Below are 20,983 nucleotides of genomic sequence, written 5' to 3' on the forward strand. Positions count from 1 at the left end.
GGTGTATGGACAACCCCCCCCCCCCCCTCACCTTGCACTCACGTGTCTCCCGCGTTAATAGTTAAGAGACCGCGACCACCTGGTGACCTCCGGCCCAACACACAGGCCTACAGCTCCTTGATCATCCCCCAGCAACCCTCTTGTGTCGGAGTCATCTCCACCTGATGCGGCGAGCTGCTGGCAGGCCCGGGGTAACCTGCTTATCTCGCGAGGTAAGAGGTCGTTAACTAGAGGAAGCGCAGGCTGAAAGCCCCTAATGCTTCCTGCGCGCCTCCAATAAAGCAAGTCACGTCGACAACGCCGCATTAAAAGAACGGGAATACAGCACACTAGAGTCTGAACGTTTCTTTTATGTCTTTCACTCTAATCAGAACTCTCTATAACTCAACCTGAAAGAAAAAACAGACTTTAGCTCAGTTCCAAACGACCATATGTCAAAAACTGGGGAACTTTATGAGCGAAAGAATATTTTTTTCAATAATAATAATAATGTGTTGAGACATAGCCTGCAATAAAATACAATCTGAATATTTCGAATGCACTCGTTCGACTTTGATTACCACGGAGTGAGCTTAACTTATTTAATCGTATCATGATTGTTATTCGTTCTTTGAATGGTTCTTGTGATGGGTAAGTTTGAATCGAGATGTTATTTTGGACATGAGCCATTGCTGGTTACACTGTATGTCACGAGAAACCTCAATGATGAGAGGCGTGCTGTACGCCTCAGTATTCTCAGTCGAGCCTTTTACTGTATTAATTGTAATTTGCTTTAAAAATTGCTTTATTATTTTATTATAATTCAATTTTTTTTAAATTTCAGTTTTTTATATATATACATATTTGGGCCTATTCTCTCCCGCGTTCATGCGCGAATATTGGCGGTGTAACTATGGTCTGTATGTACCGAAACAATCTGACGTTCGTTCTGGTTCTTTTCCGAATCACTGCGCCGCACCACCATCGCCAGTGGGATTCCTTTGACGTGACCGGCGACCGGCGACCTGTGACAGCGACTGTAGTCGCGGTTCGCTTGTCGCCGAGACAGAGTGTTTCCTCTGAAACGACTGGTGACCGCAATTCGCCTGCGTTCCTAGTGCGTTCCCGTTTTGTGATAGCATGAACAATGACAGTTAAAGAAAACAAATATTACTTTTAATATACCTCTTTGTGGAAGAAGACGACTATATTATGTTCACGACAATGTTGGCCGTCCATGAAAGAATGAACGCCGATGCTAGTGTCACGTACAGGCTACGCGCTGACGAAGTTTTCTTCTCTGCTCTCATAAACAGGCATTTTCTGAGAGATGACAAGAAGTTTAGGGAATTCTTCCGTTTCGGTGTGTCACTGTTAAACTCTATCGTCGGTTAAGTGAAAGATAACTTGTAAAAAAACCAATCAATTGTATACCGTACCCGATAATATTAGACTAAAAAGCTGGCTTTGAAGTTCAGGTATGTAATTCATGCATCAAGAGTAGAATTACAGTCAATAAATTATAGTAACGTTATTGTTCAAAAGCAAGGATAGAAAATACATCAAAATTAATCGAGTAAAGTGTAGAATTTACATAATTGTGTTTCAACAATTACCCTGTCGATGCATCCAAAAATTTATGGTACCATTTCGACAATACACATCTAATGACACACAAGTACACGCCCACTTGTCGGCTGGATCGCGATCACACTGCTCCAGGAGCAGTCACTGCCGCTGGTCGCGCGCTCTGGTCGCCGGTCACCGGTCGCAGTCGCGTCGAAGGAATGTCACCCTTACGGCGGCGCTCGCGGAGTGGCTAGTGCTGGTCCTTGGGACCTTCGTCGGCCGTGGACTTCCCGACTTCAACCCCCGGAGGACTGAGAGATCATCAGCATTCTCCCGAGCTTCAACTATTCACGTACGCCTGGAACTGGTTTCCCTTCAGCCGGCTGTCAGGGTGTTAAATGTGTGTGTGGTGCGCCAAAAGGCAGTTTGACTTCGCTTAACACACCATTCTTTGGAAAGGACTTCGATATTTTGGCTAAGCCATTAAATCTAAAATTTACCAGGTATTTTGACGACCCAATTACCGTCATGCATACCGCACATTTGTTTGGACTGCGGGCAACATTTGAACTTTGCTGCTTAAAATGCTTTTCTGGTTATGAGCATTATCTGTGTGAGGCGTTTTAAAAAAAACAAGTGGATCGCTAGACAGTCACCTTTTTCTTTGACCAGGTACTGAACTTCCACTTACGCAAGCTATAGCTCAACCTAAACTTATTTCTAGTTCGGATATGGTTTTTTACCTTTTTCGGCCCTTAGAAAAATTAATGGGGCAAATGAACTTGCACATTTGATGTGTGAGATACCTCTGCCGGTGAGATTGCTAAGATTTTCGTTCATTAGCCGCTGTAAGACAGTCGGAGAAACTGCCAAGCTAACAATCTATTTGGACAGGCTATATGAATCTGCAGGCGGGGGCAATGCTGCCAGCTCCATCACCGCCCCATCCGACCTGCGTTGTTGCCAGCTGTGTGCAGTCGGCTGCCATCACTGCCCCCCTCTATGTCCAGGCCAGCCTCCGGCAGCAGAGTGGCCTCTTCCTGGGTCTTGAAGGCCTCCCTGTAGAGGCTGGCACATACCCCCGGCCCCCCGCCACCAAGGAGGACTCAAAGTCTCTTCTGTGGCCTCACTGTCTGCGTCGTGCTTCTGTGCGCAGGTCCCAGTTGTCGGCGGCTGCATGATCTTGGTTTCGGCGTGCAGAGCAGCCATGGTACCTTTCTGAGCAGTAAAATCTGCTTTTTGGTTGCCCGCCGGCGGATTGGCAGCCTGAGTTTTCTTATACCTGGTCGCTGGTTTAGTCTGGGTGCTGCAGTTGTGGAGTGTCTGGGTCGCTGGTGCAGTGGCCGCCTCGTAAAGACTCCATGAGATGAACCTGGCCGGCTATGACTGACTGGTTGGAGATGTGGAGGCGCTCTTGTCCCTCAACTCCGCCAGACCTGGAAGGCACGCGGGTCCCCGGGCTGGAGCTCCACAACTGCATCTTCGAGCACCGAGCAGTTGTGCAGCAGCTGTTCTAGCTGCTCCATGCCACCACCCACAGGTGTGATGACATTCTGGGTTGATACTGGAGCTTCATGCGCTTCTCCTTTGGCGAGTCGTGTTGTAGCCTTGCTTCCTGGATAGCCGCCGCCGATCCATCATACTGCCGTACGGAGCATTAAGTGTGTGCGAGACCAGAAACCGAAGTTTCAATAACTCGCTTGGTGCATTGTAAAGCAGGTGCACCCTACACTTTTGTTAGCATCACTTGGATCAACAGCGGGGCGCGTGTCTTGTTGTATTGGTTTGGCACACGGGTCTGTGTGTGCGCTGACTTGTAGTGCAATGCTAGAAAAGTCACGTGTACCTGTCGTCGGCGGGGTAGAGGAGCTCCCCACCAGTTAGATCGGCTAACTGGCGTGATGTGGTGTTGTTATTGTGAGCTTTAGAGGCATGTAAGTGTGCTGAAATGTCAAGTGACCTAGTTAAACTCGGGTGTGACGTGTAGTGTATGGATCGTCTTACTAACAAGCGGTGTGTGTATATATATATATATATATATATATATATATATATATTTAATTGATCTATATTATGTTTGTATTGTCTAATGACAAAAAAAGCTGTGAACGTTGTATATAAAGACATTATGTAGTATATATCATATACAGACAGATAATATAATATATAAAGACATTCTGTAGTATATATAATATAAATAATAAAAAGGATACAAATTTTATCACGCTGATGTTTAAATATTTGGTTTAATAATAAACACACTTAAATACAAATTTGCCTTTAACATTTACTGAATAATCTTCTCTCAGGTAATGAAAATGAGGTAAGTTCTTTCATAATTAAAATTAATTTCACTAAATCTAGTAAATGGACTGTAAGAAACTGATCAGAATTAAATACTCCAATAGTTACGAAGTGTCATTTTTCCTAGAAATTCGACCACTAAGATTGTGAAATGAGGGTAGGTTTGGTTTGGTAGCGAAAAATCTTATCTCTGAAGCAAAATCGAGTAGTATGTAAGATATTGGTAAACATGGATTGACACATGCTACTATAATATTGAAGTTTAGATATCTTGATGTTTGATACTTATAATAGCTTGACTTTTGAAATGATTTCAATGTGTGTATAAAACAGATATAGCCCATATTTTTTTTATTAAAATATATAATGATTTATCAATCCTTTAATCAAGCACAGTTAACATTTAAAAATTTTACGAAGATCGTTTAGGGTGAAATGGGCTACAAAGCAAGTGTGGTGGTAGTATTATTAATTAATAAATATAATATATGTAGCTCACTGCCTATGTTTCAGTTTCAAAAACTTTTTCGTTTTCAATATGTATGATATTGTTTAAATATCGCAATATAACCGAAAAATCTAAACTGTTCTCTTTTGATTAATACTGTAAAGTGATTATACTGCAGGCATTAGTTATTTTCATAGGGATGGATATTTATTTAGGCAATCATGTAAATTGTAATGAAACTCAATCATAACTAAAAATACAATTAGAAGAAAATATCGGCATCGCCTATTGTATAATTGCGGTAGGACTGTACGTGAATCAAACACACATTTTAAGTAAAGATGTTGTCCGTTTAGTACTCCTTGCATGTTTTTGATACATGGTAGCTGTATACTTGGTTCATTTATTAATGTTCTAGTATGCAGCTGAAATCACGTGGATATGAAATTTCAAACGCAGTAGCGTGAAACGTCACGATATGTTAGATTGAAGTCATAAATAGAGCTCAATTTCTTGTGGTTACAACCACCACAAGGCTTGTCTTTGCAGCAACACAAGCATAACTCCAAGGATTCGCGGGTTTGGGAAACCTAAGATTTACTGGCCTTTATTGGTCATTAATCGTTGCGGATTTTGACGTGATAACGTCTTATAAATCAATGAACGCCGGCTTGCACGCACGAAAAAGCATGACTTATTGTCACGTTCCGCCTGAGCCAAGCGTGCAAGAACCGGCCAACCACCGTGCGAGAAAATCTTCTATAATATCAAACAGGTTAAGGCGGGCTTTTTAACTAATTGTTCGTGATTATATTTAAACTAATTATTTAAATGAAATTTGCAAAAACTGTAAATAATATTTGAAAATTAAAAAGTATGCAATTTTTCATCAATGTTATCTTATGACGTTATCACGTAAAATTATCGTCCGTAAACCGACTTTGCAGACAACCCCCTTTCTTTCTGCTGCTTTAAATGTAAAAGGTCATTTAAATAAATAATATTCTAGAAAATATTCTTTCTTTATATTGTCATGGAAGGATTGTTTTAGTTATAAAGTGGTTTTGGTTAAGGCAACAACATTTTAACTACTCGAAAATCAACATAATTAATTAGTTCTTGCAAAAGAAGTTTGTTTTATTCAAGCGGCGAACTTTAAATATGTCCGAGATTAATGGGAGGTCAATGAATCTTGAGCTTGGTAAACATTCAAAGAGCGCCCGCTTCTGTTTTATTATAACTCAAGCACTCAAGCCTAATTACTTAACGTCTATACTTTTATTATAAAACCTATTTTTTAATTTGTTTCTCTTGGGAGGGGAATTACATTTTAATATGTTACTTAGTTAATGTGTTAATTTAGTATAATGGCTACTTCAGTTTAAATTGTAACCAAATACGTTAAGTATTCAAATCATGAATGAGTTACATTCAAACTTTCACATTTAAATTAAATAAATTGCCTACCTAGGCACACATACGGTTTGCAGTGTTTCAGAAAAAAATATATATAAGGTAAAGGCACCTATTATGGGACCCCTTTTAAATAAAATTCATATATTTTTATTAAGTGAACATAAATTAACATTTAACGTATGATAAATTACTTGATATGTTTAACTATAAAATGCAATACATACATATTGTTTAAAAATAATAAATTTATGTCCTCTGCAAAAAACGGATGACACTGCACTTTTCCAAAGGAAAAAAAAGGGTTCCTAATATGGGACACATTATTTCTTTATCCTCTTTTGGCAATGAGGACACACAAAGTGACTGTCAGTGGCACCACAATGTTCATGAGCCCAACGACAGCAGACAGTACACTGTATCCACTGTTCGCCATGTTTGTCATCTGAAAATATGCATCCACAGAAGAGGCATTCAGCATAGTTGTCTTCTTCACCAGAGCTATCTGATAAGATGTCGAAATCATCATCCGACTCGTCGCTGCTGGATTGTTCCATTAATCTTCTTGTACAACATCGTGATCTTGACTTTTGTGTGTTGGCAGAAGGTTTTTGTCAGGGTTTTATGACATTTCCCTGCAGCTTCTTTTTTTTATTTTTTGCTGTTGTAGCTCTTTCCAAACTCTTCAGGAGATCGGATTTGTAAGGCGATGAGGTTATTACAGATGCTTTGCCACATCTTCGGCTTTATAAATTTGCTGAAAGACTAGGAATTGGCTTAATGTCTTTAGGAGAGATAGGTGTGATGTCCATTGTTTGAGCAGGACTAGCATCAGAAGGCCCTGTGCCAAAAAAATGTGGGTGATCCATAGGCAGAACAGGGTGAGAATTAGATGGTCCTGCACCAGTTTATGTGTCATTCGAAGTGGCGATGATAGTTGCACTGGTATGAACATATCTATCAGGAATTTCGTGACAACTGTGAATTACAAAGTCACAATCACGAAACCCATCACTGTTGAATGGGTAAAATCCTGTTTAGCGGAATGCATTGACTGCTATTTCCATTGTTGCAGCTCGTTGATATGCTGCACTGAACAACTTTGCAACCAAGAGTGGTGTTACAATACGGTAAGGGTTGTTTCTTAAAGAAGCCTGTATTTCTGAGGCATAATAGGTTTTCAGTGGTTTCATGAAGCCTACATCCAGTGGCTGAATTTTGTGTGAACTGTGAGGAGGGATACAAAAGATTGATACGTGGTTCTCTCTAGCCAATCGTATCACATCAACATTTCTGGTGTGTGAGTAGTGGCCATCGAGAATAAGAACAGGGTCTTCAAGTGGTGGCTTTGTATATTCAAAAAATGATCAAACCACTTTGTGAACAAATCCCCCTGAATCCATCCAGAAGGGTGGCATCCCCAAATATAACCAGCTGGTGCCCCATCCATGAGTTCTATTTTCATATTATTCCTTGGCCACACTATCAATGGAGGGACAAAAGAACCAACTGCATTCATGCAAGTAACGACTGTTATGAGTGACCCTCTCTCAGCTGATGTCAGTGCAGCTACTTCTCGTTTTCCTTTCAGGGATATTACCTTCTCAGCTCTGTGCTGTACCACAGTTACCCCAGTCTCGTCAACATTGTACAACCTGTGAGGACGGCCTTTAATTTTGTCAAATTCAGTTACATAGAGCTCAAAAAATGTTTTCACATTTTCAGGACTGAAACCTTTTACTCTGGCGTGAAAAATGCCTTGGGGAACTCTTAATGACAACTGTGGATGACGCTTTAAGAAAGACCCCATTCACTTCTTACCAGCTGATTTATTTTTTCTGAGAATGGGTGTTTGATACCATTAGCAATGGCTAGTTGGAAGGCCATCCTTTTAATATCACATTTCCTCAACCCATAAAACCTTTTATCCATCTCAATGCAGTACGGTACGAGTTCATTTTCTAGTTTACAACTTAATGTAGGCCTTCTTCCTAATGGCACATTTACCAAATCATCAGTACGCAATTCAGTATTTTTCATATACCTTTCCGCTGTGCTTTTTGGTACCCCAAAATGTTTCGCTGCTGACTTGTAACCCATAGTACCTGTTTGTACAGCTTTGACAGCTAGGATCATCTGCTCCTTGTCCATTTCTTCCTTTTCGGATTTCGGCTAGGATCCCTCTAAAAGCAAAACATTAATATGAAAGGTAATAATAAAGTTAAATTCAATGTCATTTTAAGCAAAGAAAACTGTTAATCTATGCCTATGAATTAATATCCTAAGTCCAGCATTACTTATGAAATATGTCATTACAGTTTGTTAATAAAGAGAATTATATTGCTATACATTAGATATGAAGCAATTTAATTACATTATAACATAATAAATCATCATTCTGTTGTAACAAGGCGATAGTTAAATGATACTCTCATGTTTAAATGCATAACACTTTATTTAGCAGGAAGCTCTTAATATGAGACCCGGTTCCTAATATGAGATAGTATCCCATAAAAGGGTACTCTGTAGGTCTCATAATAGGAGCCATCAATACGCAACAAAAGTCTTTGTGTTGCAGATACAAAAAGTGCACGAAACACAATCTCACTAGCATGCACATAACCACTCATCTATATAGCAATCAGCATGTATGAATGTTATAACAAGTAACCTTACCTTGATTTATATGTAAGCCGTTTCTGTTATCTCGGTGGAAAACTCGATAGCTCGTAAAACACAAAATCGGTAACCACGCTTGTCTGCACATTCGCTCGCTAATGAAAACAATACACACGCAATAAAACGTTCCCTACACCGAGTTAGTGTATTGTCCGCTAGAGTTGAGGAGCTCCCGGCTGAGAAAGTGTAGGGTCTCATATTAGGAAAGGTCTCATAATAGGTGCTTTTACCTTATATATATATATATATATATATATATATATATATGCTCAAGTTATCGGATTGGAGTCTGTTTACGAAAAGCATTTAAAACTATACCGCGAATGAGTATTTCTGTTTCCGTATTTTGTTTGAAGAGTGAAAATGGTTGAAACGCGTCTTTTCAGAATAATGTTTAAGCAAGATAACACACGGTACAGATTCTTAAAAGCACTCAAGAGACTTGAGTAGTATAGGATAGCCGGTCCTGCGTCCGGCTTCTGGCTGTGGATTGATGATTGTCGGTCCGCCATCTTGGATTGTGACGTCACGGCGGCCATTTTTGACTCAAAATTCCTCAAAATTCCTCAAAATTGACTCAAAATGACTCAAAATTTCCCGTTTTCGAGGGAAAATTTCCCGTTTCGAGGGAAAATTAGGATTTCGAAAAACCACAAAAGTCGTTTTGCATTAAAAACCACGAAATTCCTAAAACTGGCTTAAGCATCCTTAACTCAAGCCAGCGTTAAGCCATTTATAGGATTATGACGTCACCGTTGCTATTTTCGTTACGCCCGCCATCTTGAAAATCCGAAATTTTTATGTTAGAAAATCGGGAAAAATTTTAAAAATCCTTAAAAAAATTATTTGATCGAATTAAAAAAAATATTAAAAACCACTGTTGCAGTTATCGTTACGGTCGCCATCTTGGATTATATAAATGTTACATATTTCGTTACACCCACCATCTTGGTTGAGTAACATGTCATTCTTACACTTTATGTTACGACCACCATATTGGATCCTATTAATGTTGCAATTATCGATATGGTCGCCATCTTGAAATTTAGTCACCATCTTGAAATTTAGTCACCATCTTGAAATTTAGACGCCATCTTGGTAATCCCTAATTTTTATGTTAGAAAATCGGGAAAAATTCCAAAATTCATCAAAAAAAATTAACTTGTTAGAATTCTGATTGATTATATCGATTCCCGTCCTTGTTTCGAAACCGATGAGGGCAAAAAAAATATCACATCAGATCCTTCCTCCATAGAAGCCACCTACAGACTGACCTACCACCACCAATAACAGGGTATTCACCATCAGCTGGTATGACGTCATGTCCGCCATCTTGTCTTTGTCCGCTGGAGGCCGCCATCTTGTTTTCGTCTGCTAGAGTGTGCTGACGACATGTTAGTATAATGTTCTGTTCACCATAACTTTGACTTTGACCTTGAACTTTGACCTTGACCTTGAAATTTGGCCTTGACCTTGAACTTTGACCTTGACATTAAACTTTGAACTTGACCTTGAACTTTGACCTTGACCTTGAAATTTGACCTTGACCTTGAACTTTGACCTTGACCTTGAACTTTGACCTTGACATTGAAATTTGACCTTAACCTTGAAATTTGACCTTGACCTTGAAATTTGACCTTGACCTTGAAATTTGTGTTTGTCCATGTCGACCATCATGGATCCGTCATTTTATGTTTAGTACATGCTAGCGGTCATTGCCATCATCATGTTTTCGTCTGCTGCTGGACACCATCTTGTGTGTACTTGTATTATAGAGTACATTTCCATCATGATAGTTTTATTCTAACCTGTTACAGTGCAGTAATCATTTATTATTACCGAGGTGCCCGCCATCTTGAAATTTGGCTGCCATCTTGAAATCATGTAATTATTTAGCTAGAAATGCGGGGAAAATACCAAAAGTCTCCGAGGAAATCAATTATTAATTTTCATACTGAATCGATGGATCCCTGTCCACGGTTCGATTCTTGACCAGTGACAGTTGTAACTAATTATGAAATAAATTTTAGATTCTGTTTTCCATTACCTTTCACGGAGTTTATTAATCATTCACTCTACGAAAAACAACTCAAGTCAATATACCTGACCAACGAATTAATACAGTGACGATTAGCCTATTATGAAAGTCTAATTTTTCAATAATCTGAATAACATATAAGCTGTTCATGTACAAAACCATACATATAGATCAATTGTCTTCAGTCCATGAGACCGAGTCACGTCATTATCAGACGTATAGGCTAGTCATTTCAGGTCCGCATGAACTTCGTCGTTAGCTAATTATATTCAATTAATCCCTCGTGACATTTTTTATACTTACTAAAGGACCAAGTGACCTTGAAAAATATTTTAGTAACACCAAGAGGTTTTTAAACTAGTAAATATTCAATCACTACATTTTGTACTACGCACAATCAAAAAAAAGGAAGCACCATCATCGAAAAGTCAGCACCATCAATGAAAAGCCAGCACATTTGGAAGCACCGACAACGAAAAGGAAGCACCATCAACTAAAAGGCAGCACCGCCAACGAAAAGGAAGCACATTTGGAAGCACCGACAACGAAAAGGCAGCACCGGCATCGAAAATGAAGCACATTTGGAAGCACCGACAACGAAAAGGCAGCACCGGCATCGAAACGGAAGCACATTTGGAAGCACCGACAACGAAAAGGCAGCACCGGCATCGAAAAGGAAGCACATTTGGAAGCACCGACAACGAAAAGGCAGCACCGGCATCGAAAAGGAAGCACATTTGGAAGCACCGACAACGAAAAGGCAGCACCGGCATCGAAAAGGAAGCACATTTGGAAGAACCGACAACGAAAAGGCAGCACCGGCATCGAAAAGGAAGCACATTTGGAAGCACCGACAACGAAAAGGCAGCACCGGCATCGAAAAGAAAGCACATTTGGAAGCACCGACAACGACAAGGCAGCACCGGCATCGAAAAGGAAGCACATTTGGAAGCACCGACAACGAAAAGGTAGCACCGCCTACGAAAAGGCAGCACATTTGGAAGCACCGACAACGAAAAGGCAGCACCGGCATCGAAAAAGATACCACATTTGGAAGCACCTACAACGAACAGGCAGCACATTTGGAAGCACCGACAACGAAAAGGCAGCACCGTCATCGAAAAGGCAGCGCATTTGAAAGCAGCGTCAACGAAAAGGCAGCACATTTGAAAGCACCGTCAACGAAAAGGCAGCTCATTTGGAAGCACCGTCAACGAAAAGGTAGCACATTTTGGAAGCACCGTCATCGAAAAGGCAGCACCATCAATGAAAAGCCAGCACATTTGGTAGCACCGACAACGAAAAGTCAGCACCGCCAACGAACATGCAGCACATTTGGAAGCACCGTCAACGAAAAGGAAGCACCATCATCGAAAAGGCCGCACCATCATTGAAAAGGAAGCACATTTGGAAGCACAAGTTACGAGAACTTAATCTTAGTTAGAAATCTGAATACAAGAAAAAAAAAACATTAAATTTTTATAATTGCAATTATTTATTTCTTTACATTATACAAATACAAGTAAAACAAGCCATTATTGTATGTAGCCAGCTTTCCTCAGTTCTTTGAGTATGAATGATATTTCTTTGATGCACGAATAGTTTCCTGCACAAAGCGAGTCATGTAGAAGTCTTAGCCGGTCAACCAATATGTTTGGATCGTTCCATGAAGTGTAATCAGTCTCTTCTACCACCATCTTACTTGTTTGATTATTATAAATATTATTTTCTCTGCTGTCTTCCGTTTTAACACCATCCTCTGGGTAACTTTCATTATCGAGACAATGATCATTACAAGCTTGATCCGATTTATTTAATATATCACGATGTTTCCATCGTTTCAGTCTCAGGTCACCACCACAGTCTTCGATCTTGCCTGCTTTAGTTGCTTCATCACAGTCTATACCTTTGTCAACAGCCTCAGAGTCGCTGTAGCAATCACCGTAGAAGGCATCATCTTCACCCAGATTACCGTTAGAATTCGATGCCGATGATGTCGAAAGTGTCTTCATCGTCTTCATGCTTCCTTTTTAGGAGTCCATCATTTTTACAGAGTAGGAAAGATCTACTTGAATTCGGCTGGAATGTATTCTCACTTTTCACGTTAAGGATTCTTCCATTGTCTTCATTCTTCCATAAATCATCTTCATCCTTCAATTTAAGTTTTTTGTCGAGATCGGAAGAGCCGCGAACATAATCTCTCCCAAGACAAGGAAAATTATTGTCGTAATGCAAATCACTCTTCCTTAGCCTAGTAGAGCCATCGTTGTCCTCGAGCTTGTACGCAGGCTTGACGTTACAAGTTCTGTCAAGTCTTTTTAAGCTCTCTCTCCGCGTAAACGACTTGCTACATCGAACACAACTTATCTTATTGCGTAGTGGATTTTTAACACAGTCATTCTTCTCGTGTTGTCTTCCATTCTTTCTCAAGATAAATTATTTGCTGCAAAACTTACACCTGTGTCCTTTCAATACAGCAACAGTCACCGAATCAGGATTCATATTAGTTACTGAGACTATTGTCAGATGCAAACTGAGTGAATTAAATTAGATACATTACTTAAATAGAATTTTCTAAATATTTCAACAGCAAGAATTAAGTTACCTCATACAAAATAAATTGTTTCATGTGGTTTCGATTATTAGCATGAGATGTTGCCACGTGTTGTGTTGAGTCATAATTTATCTAGTTCTTTTATGTGGTATGCGGGATGCTCACTAACGTTTGCAAAACAAGGATGGCTTCGCTAGACATCAAGGAGAAGGAAGTTTATCTTTCATGTTAATGCTTCTCAGCTGTCTCAAAGCTTATTATTTGTCTGAGTAAAGTTATTTTTTTTAAATCCACCTGATAAAAATATTTTATGTTCTGATTTATTGACAGAATTTCACTGATTAAATGTAACTCTGAATAAAAATGACATGACTCAGTAAGTAAAAAATTCTTCATGCAGAGATAGATCTCTCACAAATAATCAGGAGCACTCGGTGAAAACCATCAGATGTCTAGCCAGGAATAATCAGAAACACTTGGAGAAAGCCATCAATATAATATCAAGATTAATCAGAAGCACTCGGAGAAATCCATCAGATGTCTAGTTAGGTATAATCAGAAGCACACGGAGTAAACCACCATAATATTGTCAAGAATAATCGAAAGCTCACGGAGAATACCATTATAATATTGTCAAGAATAATCAGGAGCACACGGAGAAAACCACAATAATATTAACAATAATAATCAGAAGCACACGGAGAAAACCACCATAATATTGACAAGAATAATCGGAAGCACACGGAGAAAACCACCACAAGTTTTCTTTGATATCATAAAAATACAGAAAAAAATATTTAATAAATAACATAAAAAAATTAATAAAAAAATTTAAATGACAAAATAAAATACAAAAATACATAAACAGATTCTGCTAGCTTGTGAACTTCTCATTGTTGAGCAAAGATATAGTTCTAGTACAAGCCAGAATTTTATGTATTTTTGTATTTTATTTTGTCATTTAAATTTTTTTATTAATTTTTTTTGTTATTTATTAAATATTTTTTTCTGTATTTTTATGATATCAAAGAAAACTTGTGGTGGTTTTCTCCGTGTGCTTCCGATTATTCTTGTCAATATTATGGTGGTTTTCTCCGTGTGCTTCTGATTATTATTGTTAATATTATTGTGGTTTTCTCCGTGTGCTCCTGATTATTCTTGACAATATTATAATGGTATTCTCCGTGAGCTTTCGATTATTCTTGACAATATTATGGTGGTTTACTCCGTGTGCTTCTGATTATACCTAACTAGACATCTGATGGATTTCTCCGAGTGCTTCTGATTAATCTTGATATTATATTGATGGCTTTCTCCAAGTGTTTCTGATTATTCCTGGCTAGACATCTGATGGTTTTCACCGAGTGCTCCTGATTATTTGTGAGAGATCTATCTCTGCATGAAGAATTTTTTACTTACTGAGTCATGTCATTTTTATTCAGAGTTACATTTAATCAGTGAAATTCTGTCAATAAATCAGAACATAAAATATTTTTATCAGGTGGATTTAAAAAAAATAACTTTACTCAGACAAATAATAAGCTTTGAGACAGCTGAGAAGCATTAACATGAAAGATAAACTTCCTTCTCCTTGATGTCTAGCGAAGCCATCCTTGTTTTGCAAACGTTAGTGAGCATCCCGCATACCACATAAAAGAACTAGATAAATTATGACTCAACACAACACGTGGCAACATCTCATGCTAATAATCGAAACCACATGAAACAATTTATTTTGTATGAGGTAACTTAATTCTTGCTGTTGAAATATTTAGAAAATTCTATTTAAGTAATGTATCTAATTTAATTCACTCAGTTTGCATCTGACAATAGTCTCAGTAACTAATATGAATCCTGATTCGGTGACTGTTGCTGTATTGAAAGGACACAGGTGTAAGTTTTGCAGCAAATAATTTATCTTGAGAAAGAATGGAAGACAACACGAGAAGAATGACTGTGTTAAAAATCCACTACGCAATAAGATAAGTTGTGTTAGATGTAGCAAGTCGTTTACGCGGAGAGAGAGCTTAAAAAGACATGACAGAACTTGTAACGTCAAGCCTGCGTACAAGCTCGAGGACAACGATGGCTCTACTAGGCTAAGGAAGAGTGATTTGCATTACGACAATAATTTTCCTTGTCTTGGGAGAGATTATGTTCGCGGCTCTTCCGATCTCGACAAAAAACTTAAATTGAAGGATGAAGATGATTTATGGAAGAATGAAGACAATGGAAGAATCCTTAACGTGAAAAGTGAGAATACATTCCAGCCGAATTCAAGTAGATCTTTCCTACTCTGTAAAAATGATGGACTCCTAAAAAGGAAGCATGAAGACGATGAAGACACTTTCGACATCATCGGCATCGAATTCTTACGGTAATCTGGGTGAAGATGATGCCTTCTACGGTGATTGCTACAGCGACTCTGAGGCTGTTGACAAAGGTATAGACTGTGATGAAGCAACTAAAGCAGGCAAGATCGAAGACTGTGGTGGTGACCTGAGACTGAAACGATGGAAACATCGTGATATATTAAATAAATCGGATCAAGCTTGTAATGATCATTGTCTCGATAATGAAAGTTACCCAGAGGATGGTGTTAAAACGGAAGACAGCAGAGAAAATAATATTTATAATAATCAAACAAGTAAGATGGTGGTAGAAGAGACTGATTACACTTCATGGAACGATCCAAACATATTGGTTGACCGGCTAAGACTTCTACATGACTCGCTTTGTGCAGGAAATTATTCGTGCATCAAAGAAATATCATTCATACTCAAAGAACTGAGGAAAGCTGGCTACATACAATAATGGCTTGTTTTACTTGTATTTGTATAATGTAAAGAAATAAATAATTGCAATTATAAAAATTTAATTTTTTTTTTCTTGTATTCAGATTTCTAACTAAGATTAAGTTCTCGTAACTTTTGCTTCCAAATGTGCTTCCTTTTCGTTGATGGTGCGGCCTTTTCGATGATGGTGCTTCCTTTTCGTTGACGGTGCTTCCAAATGTGCTGCATGTTCGTTGGCGGTGCTGACTTTTCGTTGTCGGTGCTACCAAATGTGCTGGCTTTTCATTGATGGTGCTGCCTTTTCGATGACGGTGCTTCCAAAATGTGCTACCTTTTCGTTGACGGTGCTTCCAAATGAGCTGCCTTTTCGTTGACGGTGCTTTCAAATGTGCTGCCTTTTCGTTGACGCTGCTTTCAAATGCGCTGCCTTTTCGATGACGGTGCTGCCTTTTCGTTGTCGGTGCTTCCAAATGTGCTGCCTGTTCGTTGTCGGTGCTTCCAAATGTGGTACCTTTTTCGATGCCGGTGCTGCCTTTTCGTTGTCGGTGCTTCCAAATGTGCTGCCTTTTCGTAGGCGGTGCTACCTTTTCGTTGTCGGTGCTTCCAAATGTGCTTCCTTTTCGATGCCGGTGCTGCCTTGTCGTTGTCGGTGCTTCCACATGTGCTTCCTTTTCGATTCCGGTGCTGCCTTTTCGTTGTCGGTGCTTCCAAATGTGCTTCCTTTTCGATGCCGGTGCTGCCTTTTCGTTGTCGGTGCTTCCAAATGTGCTTCCTTTTCGATGCCGGTGCTGCCTTTTCGTTGTCGGTGCTTCCAAATGTGCTTCCTTTTCGATGCCGGTGCTGCCTTTTCGTTGTCGGTGCTTCCAAATGTGCTTCCTTTTCGATGCCGGTGCTGCCTTTTCGTTGTCGGTGCTTCCAAATGTGCTTCCTTTTCGATGCCGGTGCTGCCTTTTCGTTGTCGGTGCTTCCAAATGTGCTTCATTTTCGATGCCGGTGCTGCCTTTTCGTTGTCGGTTCTTCCAAATGTGCTTCCTTTTCGTTGGCGGTGCTGCCTTTTAGTTGATGGTGCTTCCTTTTCGTTGTCGGTGCTTCCAAATGTGCTGGCTTTTCATTGATGGTGCTGCCTTTTCGATGATGGTGCTTCCTTTTTTTTTTTGATTGTGCGTAGTACAAAATGTAGTGATTGAATATTTACTAGTTTAAAAACCTCTTGGTGTTACTAAAATATTTTTCAAGGTCACTTGGTCCTTTAGTAAGTATAAAAAATGTCACGAGGGATTAATTGAATATAATTAGCTAACGACGAAGTTCATGCGGACCTGAAATGACTAGCCTATACGTCTGATAATGACGTGACTCGGTCTCATGGACTGAAGACAATTGATCTATATGTATGGTTTTGTACATGAACAGCTTATATGTTATTCAGATTATTGAAAAATTAGACTTTCATAATAGGCTAATCGTCACTGTATTAATTCGTTGGTCAGGTATATTGACTTGAGTTGTTTTTCGTAGAGTGAATGATTAATAAACTCCGTGAAAGGTAATGGAAAACAGAATCTAAAATTTATTTCATAATTAGTTACAACTGTCACTGGTCAAGAATCGAACCGTGGACAGGGATCCATCGATTCAGTATGAAAATTAATAATTGATTTCCTCGGAGACTTTTGGTATTTTCCCCGCATTTCTAGCTAAATAATTACATGATTTCAAGATGGCGGCCAAATTTCAAGATGGCGGGCACCTCGGTAATAATAAATGATTACTGCACTGTAACAGGTTAGAATAAAACTATCATGATGGAAATGTACTCTATAATACAAGTACACACAAGATGGTGTCCAGCAGCAGACGAAAACATGATGATGGCAATGACCGCTAGCATGTACTAAACATAAAATGACGGATCCATGATGGTCGACAAGGACAAACACAAATTTCAAGGTCAAGGTCAAATTTCAAGGTCAAGGTCAAATTTCAAGGTTAAGGTCAAAGTTCAAGGTCAACGTCAAAGTTCAAGGTCAAGGTCAAAGTTCAAGGTCAAGGTCAAATTTCAAGGTCAAGGTCAAAGTTCAAGGTCAAGTTCAAAGTTTAATGTCAAGGTCAAAGTTCAAGGTCAAGGCCAAATTTCAAGGTCAAGGTCAAAGTTCAAGGTCAAAGTCAAAGTTATGGTGAACAGAACATTATACTTACATGTCGTCAGCACACTCTAGCAGACGAAAACAAGATGGCGGCCTCCAGCGGACAAAGACAAGATGGCGGACATGACGTCATACCAGCTGATGGTAAATACCCTGTTATTGGTGGTGGTAGGTCAGTCTGTAGGTGGCTTCTGTGGAGGAAGGATCTGATGTGATATTTTTTTTGCCCTCATCGGTTTCGAAACAAGGACGGGAATCGATATAATCAATCAGAATTCCAAAAAGTTAATTTTTTTTGATGAATTTTGGAATTTTTCCCGATTTTCTAACATAAAAATTAGGGATTTCCAAGATGGCGTCTAAATTTCAAGATGGTGACTAAATTTCAAGATGGCGACCATATCGATGATTGCAACATTAATAGGATCCAATATGGTGGTCGTAACGTAAAGTGTAAGAATGACATGTTACTCAACCAAGATGGCGGGTGTAACGAAATATGTAACATTTATATAATCCAAGATGGCGACCGTAACGATAACTGCAACAGTGGTTTTTAATATTTTTTTTAATTCGATCAAATAATTTTTTTAAGGATTTTTAAAATTTTTCCCGATTTTCTAACATAAAAATTTCGGATTTTCAAGATGGCGGGCGTAACGAAAATAGCAACGGTGACGTCATAATCCTATAAATGGCTTAACGCTGGTTTGAGTTAAGGATGCTTAAGCCAGTTTTAGGAATTTCGTGGTTTTTAATGCAAAACGACTTTTGTGGTTTTTCGAAATCCTAATTTTCCCTCGAAACGGGAAATTTTCCCTCGAAAACGGGAAATTTTGAGTCATTTTGAGTCAATTTTGAGGAATTTTGAGGAATTTTGAGTCAAAAATGGCCGCCGTGACGTCACAATCCAAGATGGCGGACCGACAATCATCAATCCACAGCCAGAAGCCGGACCCAGGACCGGCTTTCCTATACTACTGACTTGCATTACACGTTCATTTTAATTTCTGCTTCTTACAATGTTGTGGTTACCACTCGAATCCCATAGTTGTCCTAAGTACGACGAGTCCACAGCATTGAGCTTGGAGGTGATTCTGTGCAAGAAGGGGTCGTTACCACAACGCCGAAATACCATAACGCCGAATGTCAAAATTGACCACAACGCCGACAGCTAGAAAACTGCTGTGTACCACAACGCCGATATAACAACTGAATGAATTTGTGTGTGTTTCTTAAATGTACCTTAATGCCTAAATACCACAATCAAACCTAACCTTACCTAACCTAACCTAGCCTAACCTAATCTAGTCTAACCTAACCTAGTCTAACCTAACCTTTGTGGCAGTCCTGCAATGACATTTTTCGGCGTTAGTGCATTTCGGCGTTGTGGTAATTCGGCGTTGTGGTACACAGCAGTTTTCTAGCTGTCGGCGTTGTAGTCAACTTGGCATTTTGGCGTTGTGGTATTTTGGCGTTGTGGTGCGTCCCCTGCAAGAAGCACCAGCAAGGATCGCACTTATCAGCCTGCCTGACTTAGAGACTCTTAGCCGCTCGTGGACCCTCCTTAATGCACCGAGGTCCTGCCAAGTCCAGGAGCCGCGCTCACGGCGATCTGGGTCCGGGTGGGAAACAGGGCGGACGTTGCCGTGATCCGGGGTCATCTCTGGGTGCTCCCGTCTCCCACGCTGTTCCATCTCTCCGCTCCGCCCTTTTATCCGTCTCTAATTAGCTCCGTGTCGATGAGACGTCAAGAAATATTTTATTCATTCCTGCCTCGTCAAACTAGTTCCTTTATCGTCTGCTATTACGCCATTCAGTGCTAAAAACTGTGACACGTAGAAAAAAACGAGCCATAGAACGTATTTATATTTGTGCAGGTTCCTTATATTAAAAAAATAATATTTTATCTGCACGTCAGTTTTACACAGTTAAGGGCCCCGCCCACCCGGGCACACACACGGTGCGCAGAGCTTCAGGAGAAACAACGCGATTTCAAAACTACTCAAGATATCCGAGTGGGGTCTGTTTACGAAAAGCATTTAAGAGTGGTTGAGGGCCGAAAAGTAGTTTTGATTTTAAATTAAGATTTTATAGTGTATTTTTAAAAGAGTTAAAATAGCTAGAAGGGATTTTTTTCAGGATAATTTTAGGCATAGAACAACCGGTACTTACTTGAAAGCACTTAACGTACTTGCAGTACACCTTTACCTTCATTCATATGCCATATAATGTTACGGCCACCGCTCGAATTTCACAGTGTTTTTTTCCTACACACGACGAGAAAACTGCGCGCCAGTCAGAGGAGACACCGCGCTAGAAGCACCAGCGAGCGTCGCGCTTATCATCCCGCCTCACTAGCACAGATACGTCCCTGACTAGGCGGGCCCCTTAAGGTCGGCTTAGTGGTAAGAGTTCTGGCAGTTAATACCTGGTACAGGCTCCGGGACAGGGTGTCTTGTCGTCCCGCCGCCACGATGATAGGAAAGACAGCGTGTGGCGCGTCACAGGTTCCACCGCCGCGGACAGCCAGGGGGCGAAGTCTCCGGAAGGCCGCGGGCACGCAGGGCACGTGACGTATAGCCGCGACGCACGCACCTGCCCTGCGCCTGGCCGCGAGCGCGCGCGCCGACTGCCGGCCGCGCGTCTTGGCGGGAACCCCGGCGAGTCCGCGCATGCGCAGCCCGCCCTTCCCTCCCCTTCCAGGGACTCCCCGACACACTTCTCCGCCGTCTATAACCCCTGCGCGTCCCGCCCTCCACCTCTTCCTTACACGCTCTCTGACGTGCTGCCTTTTGTTACCAGCTTGAAATACAGGATGAAGGTCTTGATTCAAAACCCGAGTAGGAACAAGTATGTGATGACAAACTTTAGGACCTACACGCACATTAAAACCTAACGATACAAATAAACAAACAGGTTAAAATAGCATCTAGGGTCTTATTCACTATAAAACAAACAAATCGTCAGAATAACTTTAACAGCATTAAACGATATAAACTCTGGCCATAACATGGACGAAAAATTTATCAATAATTCTTAAAAGGAATTAAAAAT

General features: G+C 40.1%; 1 protein-coding gene across 1 annotated transcript in view; it reads right to left on the reverse strand.

Annotated features, from left to right (window-relative positions):
• LOC134535633 (uncharacterized) overlaps positions 1-20,512 on the reverse strand; it is a 527,534-nt gene extending 507,022 nt beyond the window's left edge. The window contains exon 1 of the mRNA XM_063374810.1: positions 20,358-20,512. The gene's annotated coding sequence lies outside the window, so the exon portion shown is untranslated. The remainder of the gene's footprint in view (positions 1-20,357) is intronic.
• Between the last annotated feature and the right edge of the window lie 471 nt (positions 20,513-20,983).

The sequence above is a fragment of the Bacillus rossius genome, chromosome 10, assembly GCF_032445375.1.
Source record: "Bacillus rossius redtenbacheri isolate Brsri chromosome 10, Brsri_v3, whole genome shotgun sequence".
In the NCBI taxonomy this organism is placed as follows: Eukaryota; Metazoa; Arthropoda; class Insecta; order Phasmatodea; family Bacillidae; genus Bacillus; species Bacillus rossius.